This window comes from Condylura cristata, unplaced genomic scaffold (assembly GCF_000260355.1).
Source record: "Condylura cristata isolate star-nosed mole 26May11 unplaced genomic scaffold, ConCri1.0 scaffold00008, whole genome shotgun sequence".
Lineage (NCBI taxonomy): Eukaryota > Metazoa > Chordata > Mammalia > Eulipotyphla > Talpidae > Condylura > Condylura cristata.
The window spans coordinates 11,423,855-11,446,286 of NW_004567109.1; positions in this window are offsets into that span (position 1 = coordinate 11,423,855).

Sequence of the window (22,432 nt, forward strand, 5' to 3'; positions counted from 1 at the left end):
TTTGCTGTGTGACTTGAGCATACTACTTAACCTCTCTGTGCCTCAGTTTTTGCACCTATAAAATGAGGTTAACGATTTCTTCCCAAGAACAGCAGTATGGAAAAGGAAGTGTGAGGAGGAGAGAGTAACTAATTCTGTTGCCGAGAAACTGACAACAAGCTCAGATCCTGTTCAAGGTCAACATCAGCAGTGAGAGGCCATGTACACAGTGTGTGAGCTTTGTGGGATGTGATGAAAGGCAGTTTACCTCAGTTCACCTCCTCCCCAATCCCATAACTCCAGTCAATCATCAGAAATACATCAGACATGCTCTAACCTGTGGGCATTCTCAACACGGCTGACCAGCACTTCCCTAAACTGTCAGGGCTGTAAGAAAACAAAAATTGTGAGCATGTGTCAAGGATAGTGTAAGGAGACATACCAATTGTTGGAATATGGTGTCCTGGGCTGGGGGTAGGTCCTGGGACAAAAGAGGGGTACCGAGGAACAACTATGGAAATCTGAATAAAGTGTGGCTGTCAGTTAATGATCTCCACTGCTTAATCACAACACAGGCACTGTATGCTGAGACAGATGTTGATCATAAGGGCCCTGGGTGAGAGGCCTGGGACTCCTGGTACCATCTTCTTCATTTTTCTGTCCATCTAAAAACTGACTTTCACAGATGGGATTGATAATCACTCCTAGCTCATGAGGTAGCTAGAAGAACAAAACAAGTGAATGCGTGGAAATTACCCTGACAAGCACCTGATGCCAACTGAGCCCATAACAAACGCCTAGAACCTCGGGCAGGCGCCCAGCACGCACGGAGGCCCACGACGGGCCACCCCAGATCTTGTGTAGCCGAGTTCCGCCCCTCGCTGCTGGGGGCACCATTTCTACTGGGATTCGGGGAAGGCAGGCCTGGGGCTTTCTGCTGGGACCTAGAGTTGGGGTGCAGGTCCCCTCACCCTGGTCAGGCAGCGCTCTCTCCTCCTCTCCCCCCCCCCAACAGGCCCTGGACGGGCACCTCCTGGAGAGAGCTCTGCTGCAGTGGGTACCGCCCTGACCTCAAAGCTGGCGGACCTGGGGCGCCTGGGTGAACCCAGCCCTGTCCGGCCAGCTGGTGACATTGAGGGTGAAGACACCTGCCGGAGCCTCAACTTCCTGTCCCATCAAATGGGAGGATTTGTTGCATGCCACGTGCTCACGCAGCTGGGCTCAGTGGCCAGTGCCCAGTGACAGAAGGGCCCGAGGTCAGGGAGCGCTTAGGGATGAGAAGCGGGCCTAGGTGGGATGGTGCCCGGGAATGCCCAGCCTCCAGCACCTCACTCCCACCCCTGCCGAACTGGCCTCCTATTGGCCTCCAGATGGTTCCTCTTTCCCTTTGGGGGTGGGGGAGGGGCTGGGCTCTGAGCACAGGTGGAACCCAGAACTGGGGACAGATGGCTCTCTGGCCCATAGGAGGCAAGTCAGAGAGGGGAGGGGTCTAATTGCCAGCTGCGTCTCCCCAGAGGAAGGGGTGGGGGCGGGGCACGAGGGAGGTGGGGGTCAGTCGCTGAGCCAGGCGCGGCGGGCATCCTTGCACACCCGGAACCGGGCCGTGCGGGTGTGAAGAGGAACTGCATGGGTGGAGACCCCCATCTCCTGCCCCCAGAGACCCCAGAGACCCAGATTTCCATCTCTGAGCTAGCCCACCAGTCTCTGCAGCCCCAATGCATCAGCAGCTCTGGTCTACACTCGGTTCTTTGCCTTGAACTCCTCAGCCTTGACCCCAGCCACAGACCAAGCCCAGATTCCTGATGCACAGCTCCGGCCACACACCAAGGCCTCCCCGGCTCTCAGATGGACCCATAACCACAGCCACAGCATCCTGACCCCAAGTGGCCATGTCAGAGACAGATGTGGGTCTGGAGGAGCCCAGCCCCTCACTCCCTGAGGCTGGGCTGCTGGGCCGGGACTCAGCCCCGGCCGCGAGCCTGTCCCTGCGGCCCACATGGCATGGCTTTCCACCACACCACACACCACAAAGCCCCTGGCTGACCCCCAGGAGACCCGGCTGTAGCAGCCTTGCGGCTCCCCCTGGTTGACCCCGCACACAGGCCATCCTCTTGGCCTCAGTTTCCCCTTTCCCTACAGGGGGGTGTGGGGGGGGATGGGTGATCTCTGAGGGCTTCCCAGCTCTGAAAGCGGGTGACCTGGGAGCCGCACCAGGCACGTCTCCAGGCCCTTCCCAGGTCTCACTCCCCTGGCCTGAGTCCCCTCCACACGGCTCTCTGGCCGGCCCCACGGCCCAGTGGTTAGCGACAGCCCCGGGCCACAGAGCTGGCCTCAGCACCCAGCCACCACATCCTCAGCAGGTTTCTTGGCCTCTCGGCCCGCTCACCTCTCAAATGGGGACCTTGGGCATTCGGGAGACTCACATAGGCCGGGCATGGAAGTTATAGGCCCGGAACCTGCACTGGGAAGGGGTCACTAATTCAGCGCCAGACACTGCCTGGCCCGGGGCCTGGGCTTCACTCAGCTCAGTACCCTGGAACGTCCTGCGCCTTCCCAAGCTGCTTGTCAACCAGGTGGGAACAGCAGAGCCCACACCCCTCCTACCGCTGTTCCTCTGAGGTCCGTGGGGCCGCCAGAAACCATCGTCACCGGAGCCTCAGTTTCCCCTCTGTGAGAGGAAGGAGCAGGAACAGAGCCCTCTGCGCCTCCGCGCTGTGCTACTGAGGACAGGAGTGTGCTGGGTGGGAGGTTCCGGCTGGATGGCAGGCCCTGAGAAACCTCTGGAATGTGGGTTTGAAAGTTTGGGGCCCGTTTTTGCTATGAGAGCCCCCCTTCTTCCCTCCTTTCTTTTCATGACTTTTCACCAACTGTTTCTTCCCTTAATCCAAACCATTGTTTTCCAGGGTGAAATTTAAATCAAAGCCACATGGCTCCCAACACACACACCCTTGCCAAATGGAAGTGCGTTCTGGGGAAACAATACCAGCCCTGTTGAAGGGGCTCCTGACCTCTCCCTGGGGACCCCCAGGCAGTGGGCAGACTCGGGGGGCTTTGAGTTAGCCTGACTGGGGTGGGTTCAGCAATTTATGGGCCTGATGTGGTCTAGACAGGGACGGGACGGGGCACTGTCCCGCCGCTGGGAGGGCAAGAGCCCCTTTCCCGAGTCTGGGTCCTCACCACCTCTAAGCTGTGGGTACACGGAACAGTGCCCCCCTGGGGCAAGGGTGGGCTGAAAGCTCAGCCACTGGGGTTGGCATTTTCGTGACTTGAAGCTGGACGGCAGTGCGGCCTCGTGGGTGAGACACCTGCATTTGGACTTGGTTGGTGTCTGCCACTTGCTGCTGTGCCCTAGACAAGGTCCTTAACGTCGCTGAGCCTCAGTTTCCTCATCGGTGAAGTGGGGGCCTAGCGAGACCTCTTTCTTGGGGCCATGGGGGAGGATGCAGGTGAGTGGCTAGACACGGGCACAGGGGCGGCATGGGGCCACCTCGAGGAGGAAGGTGGGGTACTGAGAGCAGGCGGAGGGGGCGGGGAGGCAGGGACCTGGGTGTGTGGCCCCCATGGGGTGTCAGTGCTGCCGCGGAGGCTCTGGGCCTTGGAAACAACAGGCTGCTCTACCTCGGGGGTGGGAGGCCCATGGGGAGAGGGAGTCCTGGCTGGTCCCCAGGGGCCACTGTCGGGGCTTCCCCGGTCTGGCTTTTGTTTTGCATAGTCTGGCTTTCTTGGGTGGGCCTCTAGCTTGGGGCCCTGGGGGAGGGGAAGGCCGGAAGAGCAGGGGACAACTTCCATGCGCCCCATACACGAAGACACACACCTCGGGGAGATGTGTGTCTCCGTGAGGCCTGACACTGGTGAGCGCCCACGCCCACGCAGGGGTCCATGCGTCTGGGCACACGGGCTGACATCCTCACGGCCAGGTACGCGCCAGACCTATGAGAACACAGGACACAGGCCCACCCGCCGGATCACAGTGCGCGCTGGGCCCAGCCGTGCCCAGGAGAGGGTGCACGGGCAGAGCGACCTCCCAAGCGCAGGCTGCTTGAGCACAGCTCTCTCTAGGCGGCTCAGGCCCTGGGCTCATTCACAGCCCTCTCTCCTGGAGCTCACATTCTAGTGAGAAAAAAATACACAGCAGTGCTTGCTGAAATAATGATTGGTCTTCATATAGTTACGTGATTTTGTCCACCTCATCCTCACAACCGCCTCTGGAGCTCGGGTCTCTACCCTCCAGATAAGGAATCAGGGGTCAGAGGTGTCATGTGACCTGCCCGAGTCCTAAGCTAACCTGCAGCAGCCTCACCAGTGGGGCTGGGACAGGGCTCTCAGTTTCTTTGCGGTGGCCTCTGTGCAGGCTGGAAAGGTTTGGGGGACTTGCCCCTCCCCCCCTCCCCAGGAGCGGTGGGGCTGCTGTGGGACCTGGCTGCTGCTTGGTCAAGATGCTGCCCTGGGCCTCCCTGCAGGTGCAAGGGGTAAAGTCTCAGCACTATGAAGCTCTCTGCAGCCACTGCAGCCCTGATTTTGATCCCCGGCCAGGGAGCTGACCCACATGGAGCAGCAGACCTCTCCTGACCCGCCCATCACTCCTCTCAGCAGTGTATTTCAGTCCATCTGCCTGTTTTGCTCCCCACTCTGTCATCCCCACACCTCTGACCTGTACCCTAGTTCTGCATGCAAATAAATAAAACTTAAAAAACAAAATAAGACGCTAGCCTGCCATTCTTCTCCCACTTTCCATGCACTGGCTGTGTTACCTATTAATGTCCAGAGGAAGACACAGGGTTTTGAGAGGACAAGCTGACTTATGAGGTGGCTGAGCTGGACACAGCCTGCAGGACTCTCTGGACAGAATTAGGGAAAGAGAAAGGGGAGCACTTCTGTCACCCCAGAACTCAGGTGGCCCCATAACCCCCCACCAATAAGTCTAGACGTCCTCTCTCTTCCTGCTCCTGAGTGGACACATTCTGGACACAGGGGTGGGATAAGCAGAAGACTTTGACCCACTCCCAGTCCCAGGGTCCAGGCTCAGGAACCCCCAAAACAGGCCTAGGTCTACAAGTTACCCTGAACCCCTAACCAACAAGCAGCATAGCCTGTGGGCTCCAGATTACTTCTCAAGTGACCTAGAGAGATGCCCCAGGGTTACCAGGCCTGAGAGAACCAGGATCCATGGGGCCAGGATGAGAATAAACCAAGCATGTGGCCACAGTGACTGTCCCCATCTTTTCCTGCAGCAGGGAGGTGGGTGGGGGGATCATCCAGCCCCTCCCTCTGTGATGCATCATTTTGGGGGACCTCTTTGAGAGGGGCCCTCTGTGAGGCAGAGCTCTGTGCAGGAGGGAAGCCATGGAAATCACCTCCAGTGGGGCTTTTCAGGCATCTGGTTGACTAAGGAATCTTATAAAGTGCAGATCCCAGATCTTTCCCAAGCCGCCTAATCATAGCCACCAGAGTCCGAGAATCTGTCCTTCTCCGCTGCCAGACGTGTGCTTGAGAAGCTGCACTGTGCACCTCTGGCCTGGGCCCCAGTGCCGCCAGGTCCACGTCTCTGACAGGAGCACAGTGTGATGCTGTCGTATTTAATCCGGGTCCCCGGAGGAACTGGTAGGTGCTCAAAAAGCATTTGGTGGTGGCATGGTGGCTGGCAAGGGGCATGGGCCGCTAAGGCAGTGTACCTGATCACTGCTGTGTGGCCTTTGCACAACTCACCACCCTCTCTGAGTGGTGAGGTGTGGGCAGTGGTTCAGATGGTCTCTAAGAACTTATAGTTAATGAGCTTCTAGTAGCCTGCAGTTTGAAACCTGGGAGGGGATCTTATTCCAGCCTGGGCGGAAACTAGACTGATGTCTGAGCTATCTCTGGGATTTTCCCAATTTACCCTCCGAAAAAAGCTGGCCCAGGCCAACAAGGCTCCCTAGACTAACTGGTCACAGCCTGGACATAGGCAGCTTTCTAGGGCTAAGGGCAGAAAATTTTGTAGCCCCTAACTTCAGCCTGGGCCCTCAAGGACTGAGCTGGGGAAAACTGAGGACCCCTGGTTGCCCCCCCCCGAAACCTCTACACCCCCCCATTACTAAGGGGGAAGCAGAGTTGGTGGTGAGCGGCAGGTGCTCAGGCTTCCACTTCTTAGAATCCCTGCAAGGTCTGGGTGGGTGAGCTCATTTACGGGAAGGGGGGCTGAGGGGCTCACTCTTCTCACCCGGGCTCTGCTGGGGGGGGGGCGGCAAGTGCGTCAGTAGCCCCAGATCCCAGCCTGCCTCCGGAAACGACGCTCAGGGCTCAGTCACGAACCCAGGCAGGCGGGGGGGCAGCCAGAGCACTGAGGGGGGTCAGGTGACCTGCAAGGAAGCTTGGCTAGGGGCCTGGAGGCTGCACTGGGGTGCAGAGCAAGGTCAACTTCCCCCTTCCAGGGCTGCACCCCCACACCCGACTGCTGGCTGGATGTCTCTCCAGCTGTCTGTCCATCTGCTGTCCCCTGTCCACCACCGGCTTGGGACCTCTGCTGGGTTCCTGTTGATGGGCCAGAATTCCCATCAACAGCCAACCTTAAGCTGGCTTCAGATCAGGGTGCTGCCAGGTGGGGTGGTGGAGACCCCAGCCAGGGCCTGGGTGGGGGAGGGCCTTGCCTCCCAGCCCTCCCTCTCTCCCTCCCTCCTCCACTTCTCTGCAGCTATTTAAAGCAAGTGGTGGCCGTGGGAAACTTCTTCAGATGTGTGGTTTCGTCTTCTTCAGCAGGGACCGGCGGGCGGGCGTCTGCTCTCTCGGTCTGGTGACTCATCCAGAGTGAGAAAAGCCTTTTTGTTGTTTGACTTTGACGCTGGCCCGAGGCTCTGTGGTCTGAGAACATGGCCCCATGGGGCCTTCCCTCACTGGGACTCCTGGAAACCTCTGGAGTGCCGGACGCTCCTTGTCCCATCTGTCACCAGACCCAGCAAGGCTACAGGCTCAATTGTTCTGCTGGGCAGGGTTGCCTCCAGGGGGAGGGCCCCTCCAAAACTTACCACCCCCCTCCAAGAAGCTACCCGAGTTGTCCAAAACCCCCATCAGCCTCCACCTTATTGGCTTGCACCTGCCCCTGGCCCTCCTGCCTCAGAAAAGTGAGACAGGACTCGCAGGTCTCCGTGCAGAACTGCAGAATGCCTGGCATGGCGCCTGCACACACAGGCTGCAGAAATGCACTGACCAGATGGGCTTAGGAGAGTGGCCAGCCTACCTTATCAAGCCCATTTAATCTATTTTTTCCCATTTTACAAATGAGGAAACTGAGGCATGGGGGCACTCGGGTAAATTAGATATTATCTCACGGCTCCTGAGTGAGACCCAGACCCAGGCATGTGGCCCCAGCGCTACAGACCACGGCACCCGCCTGTCCCAGCAGCATGGCAGATGGGTCTGCCCAAGGCTCCCGGAGTGACCAGAGCCCGCGCCTCCTGCTCAGAGCCTTTGTACATGCTGTTCCCTGGGTGGAAGCACGGCCCCTCCCCCACTGGCCTGACTATATCCTCCTCCAGCTTGAGAACTCGGCCTGAAAGTCACTTCCTTCTAGAACCTTCCAGGATTGGCTGTGTTAGGTGTCCCACCGCACACAGCACCTCTCTGCACGCACACTCGTCATAAATGCAGTGCAGCCGTGATTGGTGCGGTTTTCGGCCTGAGTCCCAACCCAGACTGAGTCTTCCGGGCTGGGGACAAGCTTGGCCCTTCGACCCTGCAATCCCAGGACACACAGTAGGTTCTCAAGGTTGCAGACTGAATAAGTATCACTGAGGTGGCCGGAGGCTGGGGGAAGGGGACACAGCTGTCACCGGGGACATTTTCCAGCAACTTCTCTTTGGTGACCCCTGAGAAGATCAGACCTTTGGACTTAGCTGCAGGAGCGTCCCAGAGGCCAAGCAGAGAACCCCCTCTGCCAGGCAGCAGGTGGGCACCCCTCCACGGAAATGGGGCTCTGGGGGTAGTTGCTTATGACCCTGGAGCATCATGGGAGCAGGAGGTTTGGATGGCATCCTGGGCCCCTTCCATGCCCTGTCACCCCAACAGCAGCTGAGATTCTGTGGGAGAGGAGCAGCGGCCGCATCCTTGGGGGTCAGAGGTCACCAGCACCAGCTCGCTGAAGCGAGCACACAGCCTGGCGTCTCCAGGACCTGGAGGCTGCCGGTGCTCCCTGATCACGGGCCTGGGCGTGAGCCTGGGCTGTTCCCAGGAGCAGTCGCTGCCTGGCGATGTCTGGTGGTGCCCTGAGTTTTGCCATCGGTGCAGAATCTTCTGGCATCAGGTCTGGCCCCAGGGCAGGCAGAGCCTGCCTAGGGGGAGCTGCGCGGGACCAGCCAGGGGCGGCTAACTGTGGCGCCCACACTCCCTTTGGACATCCAATACTCTCAGTGCCTCTGAGGGTGCTTGGGGCCTTGGGGCCACCCACCTGCCATCGCTGCTCCCCCAGAGGCCTAGCAAGAGGCAGCACTGCCCGGAGCACTGGCCCACACACAGGCGGGAAGCGAGGGATGGCGGGGAAGGGCCGGGAGCTGGTAGGGGAGGGCCATCTTGGCCATGGGTGATGTCCTTTCCAGGCCTCCCCTGCCCCCAGGCCTAACCCACCCACAAATAGGGTCTCCTGCCCTCCCCAGTACACAGTAAGAACATGGGGGCATCAGGGAGCAGGAAGCTGAGACCCCAGCTGCGGGCATCCTGCTCAACTGAGCTCCCCCACAGCTCTGATGTGCTTGAGAGGGTGGAGCAGGTATGGGGAGTGGGCAGCTGCAGAGAGAAACAGGGCGGGAGTGAGATGCAGGCCCTGGGCAGGCCTCTCCTCTGAGACCTCAGTTTCCGGTGCTCAGTTTCTGCTTCTGTGAAACCAGACACTTGGCCTTGACCGCCACCCCCTCCCCACGGCAGTCCTAGCTGGTGGGCCTGCAGCAGGAGGGGTGGCCAGCCAAGGGAGCAGAGTGGGTGCCTAGGACAGGCAGCACCCTGCCTGTCCACCACCCCAAGTGGAGGCTGGAGACTCAGGAGGCTCAACTCAGGAGGGGGAGGGGGGTTCACTTGTGGGGGAGCAGAGTCCTGGGAGCTGGGCCTTTAGGGAGCAGCAGAGTCTGCAGCTGAGTCCTTTCACCTCCTGCCCATCTTCTTGCTGAAAAACTCAGACACCGGAAGAGTTGTCGTCGCCAAGGCCACAGCCACCTACTTCATATAGAAAGCCACAAATTCATTGACAACTCAGGGCTCTTGCTCTGTCCTTTCAACTGGCCTCAGAATCACAAGCCCCTCCCCATTGCACAGAGGGGAAGACTGAGGTACAAGGACAAAAGACTTATTCGAGAGCCTTCCCTGAGGTCACACAGAGCAGGGCCTATCGTCCAGGGGTCCCTGTCTAGTGTGACCCCCAACTACCACACACAAGAAAAAGAGGTCCAGGACTCAGCTCCAGTCTGCCCAGGCCTCCCAGGCGCACACGCGGCCAGATCTCGTCAACCCAGGAGGGCTCGGCCTTGCCAGCCCCGGAGCCCGGGTGCTGCCCTGACTGGCCCTGCCAGCGCCGAGTGCTGGTCTGGTAGCCGTAGCTGGCAACAGTTGTCCTCCAGAGCTTTCAACCCACGGAGGAGGCATCCACAGCTCTTTCCGAGCATCTTAGCCTGGAGAGCTGGGATTTCTCCTCCAAGAGCTCCCTGCATTCTGGAGGGTGGACAGGCGAGAGGCACCACCCTGCTAATAAGCCCCTTTGGGCCTCAGCTTTTCTCTTTGGTGCTGGGGTTCGGGAGACTGGGCCCTTTAGAAGCAGAAAAGATTACGAGGAAGTTCCCTGTGTATCCCAGAGGGAGGTTTTAAAAGGATCCTGAGACAATAGGGAGCTAGAAGTCCAGCAAGGCTGACAGGAGAGTCCAGCACTGCCACCCCACCCAACACCCTGCCCTGGACAGTGACCGAAGCAGAGCTGACCCGAAGCCTGGCCCGTGCATGACCATGGGATGGTCCACGCAGGCAAAGCCGGAACCTCCGTCCACAGCTTGGAAGCTGGTCTGGTCAGTGCTCCCCCCTCCCCCATCTAGGCCAGGGAAATTCCAAGGCCAGACAGTTGTGGGAATGAAATGCCCCCTCCGGACCCGCTAGCCACCCTCTGCCCTTTGCATATGACTGGGAACGTGTGATCTGGGGTCCAGGCCTGCTTCTAGTCCAGCCCAGACAAAAAGAAATTCCCCTGTGGCTTGGAGGGGATTGTGGCCATCACTTCCTGGGCCCCATGCAAGGTGAGGGCCACACAGGGGACCGGAAAGGGGAGGACCTGTCTTCCAGGTCTACATTTAGCCTGCATAATCTTGTAGTGTGGAGTTGGGAGTTAGGGGGGTCAGCACCTGGCCCAGTAAGCCTTGTTCTCTCCTCTCTAATAAGAGGGAGGGGCTGGTCTCCATGGGATGGAGAGTGTGGACAATGGCATGAGAGTGTCCCTAGAGTCCAGTCCTGACTGGGCCACAGGCTCCCTGTGCAACTTCCTGCAAATCCCTCCCCACTCTCCTCTAAAACAAACGTTGCCCCAAGGGCACTCCTCAGCACCAAGGGTGGTTTTGAAGGCTTCACAGTCCTGAAAACACAAGGGGCATGGGACTTGGGGAGGGGTAGAGCTCTGAGTCACAGATTTGAGAGCACATTCTGACGTTGCCACTTACTGCTGTGTGGCCTGGGGCAAGGCATTTGGCCTCGCTGAGTCTCCGTCTCCACCTCTGCAATACTAGAATCATGAACTGAGCCCTTACTCTGTCATGGTTCGAGGGATCCCTTGCAGGTCCTCCCCACCCCATGGAGGCCCCTCCCCTTATTAGAGATGAAGAGAACAAGGCTTAGTGGGCCAGGAGCTGCCCCCATCACGCCCACTACAAGACTGTGCAGGTTAAATGAGTTCCTCGAACCCTGTGCTCAGCCCACGGGAGTTATCCCATGCTCTGACTACTGTGTCCGTCTCGCTCCACTTTCTCTGGTTAGCGGTGACCTCTGACTCCACTTTCTCTGGTTAGCGGTGACCGGCTTCCTAAGTTCGAAGGACCCCCGCTGACTCTCTGGGATGTCCACTGCCCTCCCCCCCGGAGCCTCCTTCTGCCCTCATGCCCTCACCAGCAGGGTTTGGGAGGGCCTCCTGAAGGCAGGGCTCGGGGCTCAGCCCCTCACATCTCAGAGGACTTGCCCACCACCTCACAGGAGCTCTGGATGAAGGCTCCATCCCTCCTGCGCTCTCAGGGTCCGGCCTCCCAGAGCTGAGCGCTGGGCCCTGGGGCGGGAGAGGTAGACTCCACCTCAGGGCTGTAGGTGAGCAGCTGGCTGCCTGCAAGAGACTCTGGAAGGTCTTTCCTCAATGCCAGGAAGTCTTGGTTAGCCAGTCATGCTTGGGGTCAAGCACATCCAGGGGTGGCCTGGTACACTGCTTGGGAAAGGGGGAAGCTGGGGAAGGAAGCGGGCATCAGTGGCCAGGGCCTGGGTGAGGGCACAGAGTGGGTCTGAGGACGAGCACCCACCTGGCAGGCTTGCCCCTCACCTGGCCCTGCAGGCCCCTGTCACCTGTGTGGCCAGGGCTGGGGCTTGAAATTTGGCCTGGGGAGGGGGGCAGGAGTTGGGGTGGAACCCTGAGGGGTCGTGGTTCACCAGGCGGGAGACTGGCTGGTGGTCTTGGGCTGCGAAGTCGGCTTTGGTTTTGGGTTGAGAATCACACCCTCACCAGCAGCCTGCGGGAAGGAGGGTGACAGTGGGCCAGATTCACTGTTCTCTGGAAACCCCACAGGCCGTGAAGGTTTTCCAAGCCCAACCTCAAGCTACACAGGCAAGATTTCAATCACTGAGCTGTCATTAGGTATCTCCCATGCAACGTGAGAACACCAGGCCCAGGCGCAAGCACTCGCTCCCTGTGGGGAGTGAGCCCGGCAAACTTTGACATTGCTTTCCTGCCAACCCTTCCCACCCATTTGGTTAGTTTTCAAACTTGTCCATCATCGATGCTATGACTCTTCCTGCACAGATGGGAAAGCTGAGACCCCAAGATGTCAAGGGGCGCCCCTCTGGCCACACAGTACATCACCCAGGTCTGAACCTCCAAGTTCAAGGTCTGGACTGCTGTCCACAAAAGCCCCTGTTCCCACACCTGCACTGACTCTGGGGCACCATGGCCCACCAGACCTGGTGGGGGGCAGAGAAGAGGAGCCTGTGGTCAGGAGGCCCAAGCCCAGCCCACACCCCAAGTCTGGGCTCAGGAAATGTCTCTGCGCAAATGATGCTGTTTTGGTAAAAACAAAACTGTGGGTGTGTGTGCAGAAGATAGATACTGGAATGCAATGCACCCAGATGTTAATGTTCTAGTGATGAGAAGAAAGGACTGAATTGTCTTTTAACTGGGTGTTTTGTGATCTCTAGAATTACTGCAAGAAATTATGAGAACAGTTAAAACAAGAAGATACCTAACCCAGAGCTGTCCAGCAGACGGGGGGTAGGGTGGAGGGGCTGCTGTGCACAGTACAGCCCCCCCCCCCGGGGGGAGTCGCCATTTAGGTCCAGAAACAAGGGGACAAGGAGTGGTGCTCTTGGCTGGGCTCCCAAGTTCTTGCTCAGTGTCAGAAGACAACACCTTGAGAATCTTGGGGTGCAGGTAGGTAGGAGAGCCATAACAGATTTGGGAGGGAGCTGAGTGGTCAAGGGTGAGGACTTAGGGGTCAGGCAGACCCAGGGACCTAGTTGGCCCCTTAACTCAGAAAAGTCATCATTCTCTGAGCCTCAGTTTCCTTTTCTGCAAAATGGGGTTCTGGAGGGCTTTATGGGGATCGTGCAAACAGATGATGTGCCAGTTGCAGCTGGTGCCCATACAATGGCTGCTGCTCTTTCCTCCCACCCCAGGGACCTCTGGGCAAAGCCCTGGCACTCAAGCTGGGAGCTGGTTGGTGAGTTGGTCCAGCCCCCTGGCTGACGTGAGGACCTGAAGTTCCGGGAGGGGAGGAGGTAAAGACAGAGGGGTCTCCCTCCCCCACACCCAGCTGCCTCTTCCAAGCCTCGGTGTCCTGCTTCAGAAAGCTTGGGGCTCAGATGCCCGCGGGTGGGGCTCCAGCCCAGGGCTCTCTGTGTGGCTTGGCCCTAACGCAGCCCTGGTCAAAGGCCCTCCCCTCCTCCCACTCGCTGGCCCTGCCCCAGTCAGGCTCAGACCGTGGAAACCAGCAGGACCAACACAGAGTTCTCCTTCTTGATCTCCTTCTGAGTCAGCTCCACCACACACAGAGGTGACTCAGAGGAGACAAAGCCCTCGGCACCCTGTCCGGGCTGGCCCGTGGTTGGGGCAGAGAGCCTCACGGGGCTGGCTTCTCGCTCTGCTCTGCCATGCTTACACCTCTGGGCACCCCAAGGACAGGAGACTGCAGGGAGGGATGGGCAAGGGGATGCAGCCGGAGGGCCCAGTGGTGGATCTGATTGCTCTGGAGCCAGATAAGACCTGAGCCTGGTCCGGGCTCACCAGCCCGCTCTGCGGTACAGCCCCAGGAAGTCTAGCACAGAGACAATGAAAACGCTGGGGGCCCCATTATCCGCATTTGTCCAGCCGCTCATTTGTCCAACAATCTGTGGAGCTGCCTCCTGTGCCGGACAGGGCTGCAGGGTGTGACATGAATCAGACATGCTGACCACTCCCCGGGGCTCCCAGTCTGGCGGAGGAGACAGACGTGGAAACAAATCATTAAAGCCATGAATGAAACTCTTTGAGATAAAAATACACAGGATCTGAACACAGAGGGGCCCTGAGCCCAAAACCCTAGCGTTTTACGTAAATTTAACTAGAAAGCAACACTGATGTATCTCCTCTAAGTGGGGTGGGCACTGGGGGGCGCCAGGGTGGAGGGGCATCTTGAGGGCCTCTGAAGGCCCCGCCTACAGCGCCTGCATCCCTCTCTCTTCCTGGGGAGCTCTAGCCCTGAGGTGCTGGCCTGGCAGAGGCCCTGTGGGGTGCAGGCTTCAGATCTGCCTCTGGGGCTTTCATTCTTGGGCCTTGGCCGGCCGTCGGCTTACGCTGTGGCCCTAAGCAAGCGACTTGTGCTCAGCCCCAGTTTTCTCGTCTTCCCCATGGGGCCTGGCTGCAGCCACTCACATAGTTGCAGAACACTGGCTGGGTGGCAGGCCTGGCGCCAAGTGCTTTGCATATGTACCTCGTTCAGTCCTGACATCCGCCCCACGAGGTAGGTTCTATTAATAGAAGAAATGGTTTATCCAATGAGAGTAAAACCAGTGGTTGGTTAATAGAAAAAAGATTTAAGATAGACATCTGATGATACATAAAATAAGCATTTCGTGTGTGTTACTTGGCTGGGTCATGTCTTCATGCAGGACCCATGTTGCCCTTGAGACAAAGTCCTACCTTGTTTTTCTTGTAAAATAAACCCGTATAAGAACGTTCACAGTTCCCATTTGGGTTCCCCTAAAAGTTTGAAAAGCCCATGAAGCAATCTAAAAGCAGAATCCTTCTGGATTTCTCATCATTTCCCCTGCGTATTTTACCGCCATCCAACTTCACGGAAGCGCGGAGGGTTTAACCCGCGGCATTGCCATTGCCCTCACATAACTGTCCTTTACGGTCTTGTCCACCCCTCATTCAACAGAGCTTGTCTCCTCCTCTGGCGACCGGCCTCTGTTGGACCTCGCCTGGTGTGTGGAGACCCACGGGCTGGGCCTCACGCTGGCAGCCGCAGGGCCTGGAGGCCTCGCTGAGAGCCGCGATGGCAGAGGCAGCGACACTGGCTTGGGCCAGCAGAAGGTGGTGGTGTCCACTCTCTCTGCCTTTTAAAGGCAAGGGCGGATGTTTGCAAGCCCAGCGCTCCTGTGGGAGCCGGTGAAGGTGGACTCTTGCTCTATCCCCATTTGTAGGTGAGCAGGGGAGGTGCGTGAAGTTGCTCCCCGAGGCTACCCTCGACTTGGCCGGTGGGGCTGAGCACTGCCAGCTGCCTCCTTAATGCCCTTGAGCCTCTGGCTCCCCGCTAGGCTCGTGGGCTTTGAGGTGCACGGGCTGCATGGCCCTCTGCTCTGTGTTCCCCAGCCCAGGGCAGTCTCTAGCGTTGGATGGGAGCTGTTAAGGTGTCTCATCTTCCCAGAAGTGCCCCAAGTACTGAGGTGGAGTGGAGTCCTGTCTGGGCTGTAATCAGCAGATGCCCTTGCTGCCCTCACGGAGCCCTGTGTCTGGGTGGGCTGAGGGGCCCAGGGATGTAAACTGTGCAGGGAATTGTGCCAAATGGCCAGGAATGGCCATTTCAAGGGCCAGATACCTTTGAGTCCCACTTACTGGTTGTGAGACCCTGGGCCACTGTGACCTCTCTGCGCCTCTGTGGGGGGCTAACCGGGCCCTGCACCTGGAACACCCGGCACACAGCAGGGTGGAGAAGCAGGGCCGTGAGCCTCTGCCACTGGCAGAGAGGTGCTCAGCCCAGAACCTGGACCGGCAGGCAGCTCTGTGCAGCTTCCGACCGTTGGTGGCTGTGGAGAGAGACGTGGTAAGTGGGGGGAAATGAAAAGAGGCCAGACGGCATTCAGGCCGCAGCACGCAAGAGGAGCCTCGCTAGCCGCCTGTCACCTCCCAGGCTCAGAAAGGGGAAGGCGGCCCAGACCGGGAAGTGGTCGGCTTCTGATGACCACCTCACGGGGACCGCGCCAGCCCGAGCAGGAAGTGGTCAGCCCCTTCCCACCCCCTACGCCAAGCCAGGCCCTGCCTGAGCTCACACTTGGGAAACAGCTGGGCCCGAAAGTCCCTGTTCTATGGCCTGTCCTGGGAGCAGCGCTTTATTCTTAGAAACCCAGAGCCAGCCGGGGCCCCCGACTGTGGCTGGGGGTCTGCAGACCAGGCTCTATCCCAGCCCTGCCACTTCCTTGCCCTGACGTCTTGGTCAAGTTGCTTCCCTGTCTGGACATGTTCCCTCTCTGTCCAGTGGGGTGATGACCCCCACCTGCCATCCGGAGGGACAACGGAAATGGGGAGACCTGCAAGTTCAGAGCTGGAAAGTCCCCAAGGCCTCGTCTGGTCCAGCCATCTTCTTAAAGATGGGGAGACTGAGGCTGAAGAGGGACGTGGACGGCTCATGCCCCCCTTCCCAGCGCCAGGGAGGCGCAGACGCCCTGAGCTGGGAGCCCAGGGCCTCCTCACTCTGAGACCTGGCTTCAAGTCCACCAGTCTGAGAATTTTTCCACAAGCAGGGAAGAGCGTTCCCTGCCAGGTTCTTATGGGACTAGCCTAACTGGTGCCCGCGGGGTGCTTTGTAAACGACAAGGTGCTGTGCACACCCATGGCTTCTAAACAGAGGCAGAGCTGGCCTAAGCCAGACCTCACCGGTCACTGCTCTGTACAGGGAATGGGCCTTCGCCCCAGGGAAGCCCCCAGGGAGGAGGTTTCTCACTTTTCACCCCCTTTTGATGAGAGGTGACAAATCTCTTTCCCTAATTCCACTGAGTCACCCGAGGCCGAGCTCCTGGAGTACCCGGTATGAAGAGCTCACCTCACCCACCCACGTCAGTAGCCAGAGATGCTATCACTGCTGACACCCACCACCCAGCTTGAGGCTTCCACCTACAACTCCACACTTCCGGCAGGTCAGGAGGGCCCCCCTGGGACCTTTGTAGTGGGGACCTGTGGGGAGGGTGGGCTGGACCGGACACAGGCACCCCCCTGAAGCCATCTGGCACTGGCCACCCAGAACCAGTTTGGGCCTCTTGAGAGAGGCCCTCAGCCTAGGGGTGGCAGAGCCGGCAGACAAGATGGAGGGTGGCCATCTAGGGGGCAGAGCCGAGTCAATGGACTTGAAGACCTGGAAGCCCTGGGAGCCCCAGATCACACACAGACTGTGGTCGTGTGTGTGTGCGAGAGTGTGTGTATGTGTGGGTACCTGAATTTCCTGAGGAGAGAGTCCGAATCTCATCAACCCTTCAAAGCAAACGTAAGTCATGACCAGTGTGCTTTCTCTCCTTCCTCATTTTACAGACAAGGAGACTGAGGCACAGACGGATGATATGTTTCACAGTCCAATAGGCAGGATGAGGGAGGGTACCTGGCATTTCCATTATATTCTTTTGCTGGCCAAAAATAGTCCCTAGAAAGTCCAAAGGGGATCTCTATCCCACCCCCCTATCCCAGAACTTTGAGTGGACTGAGGCTTGGGGATATGGGGAGAGAAGAAGCTTAGGGTAAGTCCCTTGAGTGGAGCCCAAGGCGCCTACCACAAGCACCTCCACCGCCACCACACTACCAGCACAGGCTGCCTTGCAGGCTGGGCCTTCACCTTCCACTGTCACCCTGAAGTTCAGGTCTCCCTGGCCCTGCCCGGGGGGAGCAGTGTGTGGGGAGAACCAGGATGCCCAGGTCAGGTCTCACCTTAAGCCCTGTGGGCGTGGAATAAAAGCCAGACTCTGCGTGCTAAGCTGGTGAGGCATCCTGAACTAAAAGTGCCCTTTGCAAAAGGAGCCCTACTGGCCTGACTCTCCCCGAGACCCCACTGAGAGGCAAGTGAGACAGGGCAGCCTCATCCAGTCAGGCCTGGGGAAAGGTGCGTTTTCCACGGGTGTGTTTATTATGACAGAGCATACTGGCACTGCTCTGAGTACGTATTAGTAGATCTATGAACGAATTCAATCTGTGCAGTCCCCTGTGAGGTGGGTAGTGTTAGAGTTGGAGAAATACAGAAGCATCAAATAACTTGCCCCAGGTCATACACCCAGCAAATGGCAAGGCCAAGACTTGAACCCAGGCATCTTCACACCGGAGTCCATGGTGTGAACCATTACACTACACCATCAAATTGCAGAAGTGAGGGGGAGACCAAAGAAAACCCCCAGTGTGCAACCCCTGTGTCTCAGGGCCTGGTAGGCTTGTGTACACTGCAGGAGCCTAACCAATGCTCGGGAGTAAGTGAATTGACTGACATCACTGTCCTCCAACTCTTCCCAGCCCTGCTTCTTCCTCCCCTGAGCTCTAGGCAGGGCAGTCACTGAAGCTGTAGTTCTTCTCCCAGACAACAGAGGGCAGTGCGTGAAGTCGTGTGAGACCTTCTAGCAGCAGGAAGAAGGAATTAGGAGAAGGAAACACTTTGTGGCAGGTGTGAACGAAGTGATTCATTAAAAGCCAGAGGAGCCCTGAATCCGGCCACATGATAAGGATACTATGGCGGGTGGAAGCTGAGGTCCAAAGAGGGGGAGTTTCTTGCCCAAGGTCACATAGCACGTGAGTGGAGGGGCGGGCTTGGGGTCCAGCCATCCTGGGGGCCTCTTGCCTGTCATAGCCGACAGGCTGGGACAAGGATCAGGCCTCCCCTTGTCTGTCAGACTAAGTGGACCCTGGAAGAGCAGATGGTGCGTTACCTACCAGGGGCCGCCCTCACACACATAGCCAGGTCGCCCCCTGGTGGCGACCACTGGCAGGTGCCCAGAAGCCTGGTTAGGAATGATTTGGTTCATCACCCGGCAGTTGGCTGCATGTGCAGGGCACGGATGCCCGCCTGTTCTCAGGCCTTGAGAGAACGAGGGATGAACAGGCGCCGGCTCCGACCCTACCGGGACCTTTAGTTCACTGGATGCCGCAAGATGGCCCCTGGGACAGATCGCGGAGCAGGTGTGTCCCTCGGGTCCCAACCCTGGCCCAGGTACGCCAGCCCCGTGCCCACTCCATCTCTGTCAGGCTCAACTAGGTCATCGTGTGGGGCAGGCGCTCAGACCCGCCGCCAGAGACTGCAGGAGACACACTTAGATGACACCCGATGCCCACTCACCCAGCTAGGAAATCCCGGCGCTGGAACTGAACCCTTAGCTGGCAGATTCAGCTCCAGGCCTCGGTGAGTGGCCCTGGAGGCCACGGCCCAGTAGTCAGCGTGGACTGGAGCGGTCTTGGGAGGCGCCTGGGAAGACGTGGTCCACCCTCTCCACAGTGAAAGCCAGCTTCTCATGGTGCAGCCCACCGCGAGGGTGAGGACGGTGCCCCCCAGGCAAATGCCCCCAGTCGAGCAGTCAGTGCTGGTTCCGTGGCTGAGGTGTTTTTCGTGGGTCACTCACTCGCTCACTCAGTCCACTGATACTTATGAGGCAGCATCTGTTTGAGGTGTGGAGATCACCACAGTGCTCACAACACAAAAATTCCCGTCCTGGTCTGTTCTAGACAAAGGAGAAAGACAAGTGCATAAGAAATAATTAAAATAAACAGGTGCTCCTTTCTGGAGAACCAGAGGGGATGAAGGACGGGGAGCACTTGGGAAGGGAGGAGGACTTTACACTGTGTGGTCAGAAAAGGTTGCCCTGAAAAGCTTGCTGAGCTGAGGCTGAGGGAAAGGGGGAGCCACCAGAGCCTGGGGGAGCCCTCCAGGCAGTGGGAACAGTGGGGTAGACACTGGAGCTGGGAGCCGGGAAGGGGACAGTGGAGGGTGTGAGTAGGGGTGCCCAGGCGCCCCCTTTGCTCGCTGACACTGCCCCAGGAGGTGAAGGTGAGGGTAGGGCAGAGCTGGGGGGCCGCGAGGGGGGTCCTCTGCTCAGCTCAGAGGCACCAAGGCCCTGCGGGGTGATTTCTCTGAGGGAACCATCTCATGGGCGGGACTCAGTCAGCCTCGTGTCCTGGGCTGCCTTCAGTGGCCCTCGGGCTTGGGGAGTGCTCCTATATCTGGCAGGGAGGAGCAGGGCAAAGGGAGAAGCGAGGTGCAGCCAGGTCATGCCCAAAGTCACACAGTCAGCAGCAGAGTTGGGGTTCAAACCCACACCAGGGCTCTCCAGGGTTCTCTATTTTCTAAGGGGGTACATCTGGCTCCCCAGAGATCAGGTTACCAAATAGCCTGGGGAGGAAGCAGGCTCCAGAAGGGCGCACCAAGCACAGGAGCCGATGCCCAGCTGGCTGGGTGCAGAGCTGAGATGGCAGCTGTGTCTCGCCCTGGTGGGGTGCAGAGATCAGAAGGGCACAGCTAATAGGGCTCCCCCTATTATCCATGCTCCCCTTAGAGCGAAAGGATCCTCCGACTTCACGGAGTTGAACCTGAACCCCCTGGCGGGGAGAGTGGTGAGAAGTCAGTGACTAATCTCAGGCTGATAGCCACTGCCCAGGAACCAGAGGTCAGCCTGTGGTTGGGGTCAGAGGTCAGCCTGGGGCTGAGGTTTGTGGTTGACTCAGGGGTCATTCTTGTGCTGGATCAGTCTGCAGCTGGGATCAAAAGTCAGTCTGGCCATGTCAAGAGGCAGCGCATGGTCTGGTACAGGGGTCAGTCTGTGAAAGGGACAGAATCCAGCTGTGTGCAGGTCACAGCCTTCTGGAGGGCTGTGGTCCATGTCGGTCTTGGGGGACTTCGGGCCCTCTGCAGTCAAGGGGTAGCCTCTGCCTGAGACCCACGACAGGCCCCCCTTGGTCCTCGGGGCCTAATAGTAGGCAGCAGGGGTGAGACCTGGCTCCACCATTGCCTCTTGAAGTAACCTGTGGCAAGATACTCAACCCTTGCCTCAGTTTCCTCACCTGTAAAGTAGGTGGAGTGGACGACAACCCCAGGAATTATGAGGATGAAAGAAGTGCACCCAGACAGAGCGCTCGGCCATGGTGCCTGTTAGCCCCCAGGAAGGGGCATCGGGTCCTTTGCCTCCCTCCACCTTCCAAGGCCAGGCCCCGCCCCCCTGACCAACCACCAGCCAGTGGAGCACAGGGCTGAGCAGGGACTCACTGCTCCCCAGAGGACCCTCTCTCTGCCCCTCTCAGAGCCCTGCCCTAGTGGGGTCCCAGATTGCCGCCCTCAATCAGTAAGTCCAGCTGATTGTGGCTTTGGGGTCTCAACTGCCAGTGCTGGTCCAGACCACAGATGCAACTGGAGCTGGGAGCCAGGAAGGGGACAGTGGAGGGTGTGAGTGGGGGTGCCCAGGCGCCCCCTTTGCTCGATGACACTGCCCCAGGAGGTGAAGGTGAGGATAGAGCAGAGCTGGGGGGCGGCGAGGGGGTCCTCTCCTCAGCTCAGAGGCACCAAGGCCCTGCGGGGGTGATTTCTCTGAGCCTTCTATAAAGTGGGCGCCATGGGTGGGGGTGCTCCCTGTCCCTCCCCCTCAAGCACAGCTGTGACCTCTCCTGACCCGCCCGCTGCTCCCCTCAGCAGTGTACTTCGTCCATCTGCCTGTCCTGCTCCCCACTCTGTCTCTGGTGAATCCTCTCACCACCCCTGCACCTCTGGCCTGTACCCCAGTTCTGTATGCTCAAACAAATCAATCTTACCCAAAAAGCTCTCAAGAGCTAAAAGTCAGTTACTACAAAGTTCACGTTCATGTCCCAAATGGCTCAGGGACGTGACCTCTGGGAGTCTGGCCTGGGAGCGGCCGGGGAAGCTCCGCGAAGGACCGTGGCCATTCTCTCCTCCCCAGGCCCAAACCTCTGCAGACCTCGCCCTGCTCCTCCCAGGCCCCTTTGTCCCCAGGGACCCCAAAGTGGGGCTGCTTTTCTCACTTCCTGTTTTTCAAGCGACAGCCCAGAACGTCTTCGCGAGAGGGCGGCTCCCGCCCGGCCACCCTGCTGCGGCAGCCCTGCTCTGCCCCCACCTGCACCTGCAGGTAGGTGATGGCAGAAAACCAGCCAGGCCCACACCCCTCAGAGCAGGGCATCTCGGCCAGGTGGCGACCAGAGCGGCGTCAAGGCGCCCGCGCTCAGACGCCAGGCTGGAGTTTCTACCACCGCAGGCCGCACGTCTTACCCCTGCTCTCTGCGGGCCCCCTCGACCACCCCCCCCAAGCCTGTCCCAGGAGACCAGGGTGCCCAGACCACAGCCCCAACAGAGGGACTTCCCAGGGCGGGGACCATGTCCTAGGACCTGTGCTGGGGAACACCAGAGAGGACCCCTCCTGCCGCCTCCTCGGAACCCTCTCCCTCCAGTCACCCCCGTGTCATCTCGAGGGGCCGGGCCTTTGAGACTCTGAATCCAGAACACAAATAGGAACGGGGGGGCAGGGAGGTGGGGTGGCTGTTGCTGCCTATTCAACCCTTAATATATGTAAGGCGTTGTACTAAGCAATTTCCATAATTGTTTCCTGTCAACCCCAAGCCAGCCCATGAAGGGGTCCCTAGGATGACCCTCACTTTACAGGTGATGGAAACAGGCTCAAGAAGGTTAAGTAACTCGCCCCAGGTCACCCGGCTAGAAAGTGGAGGGGCCAGGCTTCGAACCCTCTGCCCCTTTAGATGTAGGCCAGACCCCACCTCCACCAGCGCCTCTCTGAAAGTCCCCGGACACCTCCCGGCCTGCCCCAGAGACACTGTCCTATGCAGCAGATGACAGCAGAGGGCATGTGCCACCCCAACGCCTCCCCGCCCCAGCCCTGTAAGCCCTTCCCTCCTCCCCCTTGCCCTGCTGGGACCAGTGTCCCCCCTCCTAGAGCAGGGTTCACCCCCATATCCATCCCACCATTTAGAACTGGGCTGTCCGCCCAGGGTCCCTTCAGGACTCTGTTTGCTTCCAACTCCCTGGCTACTAGC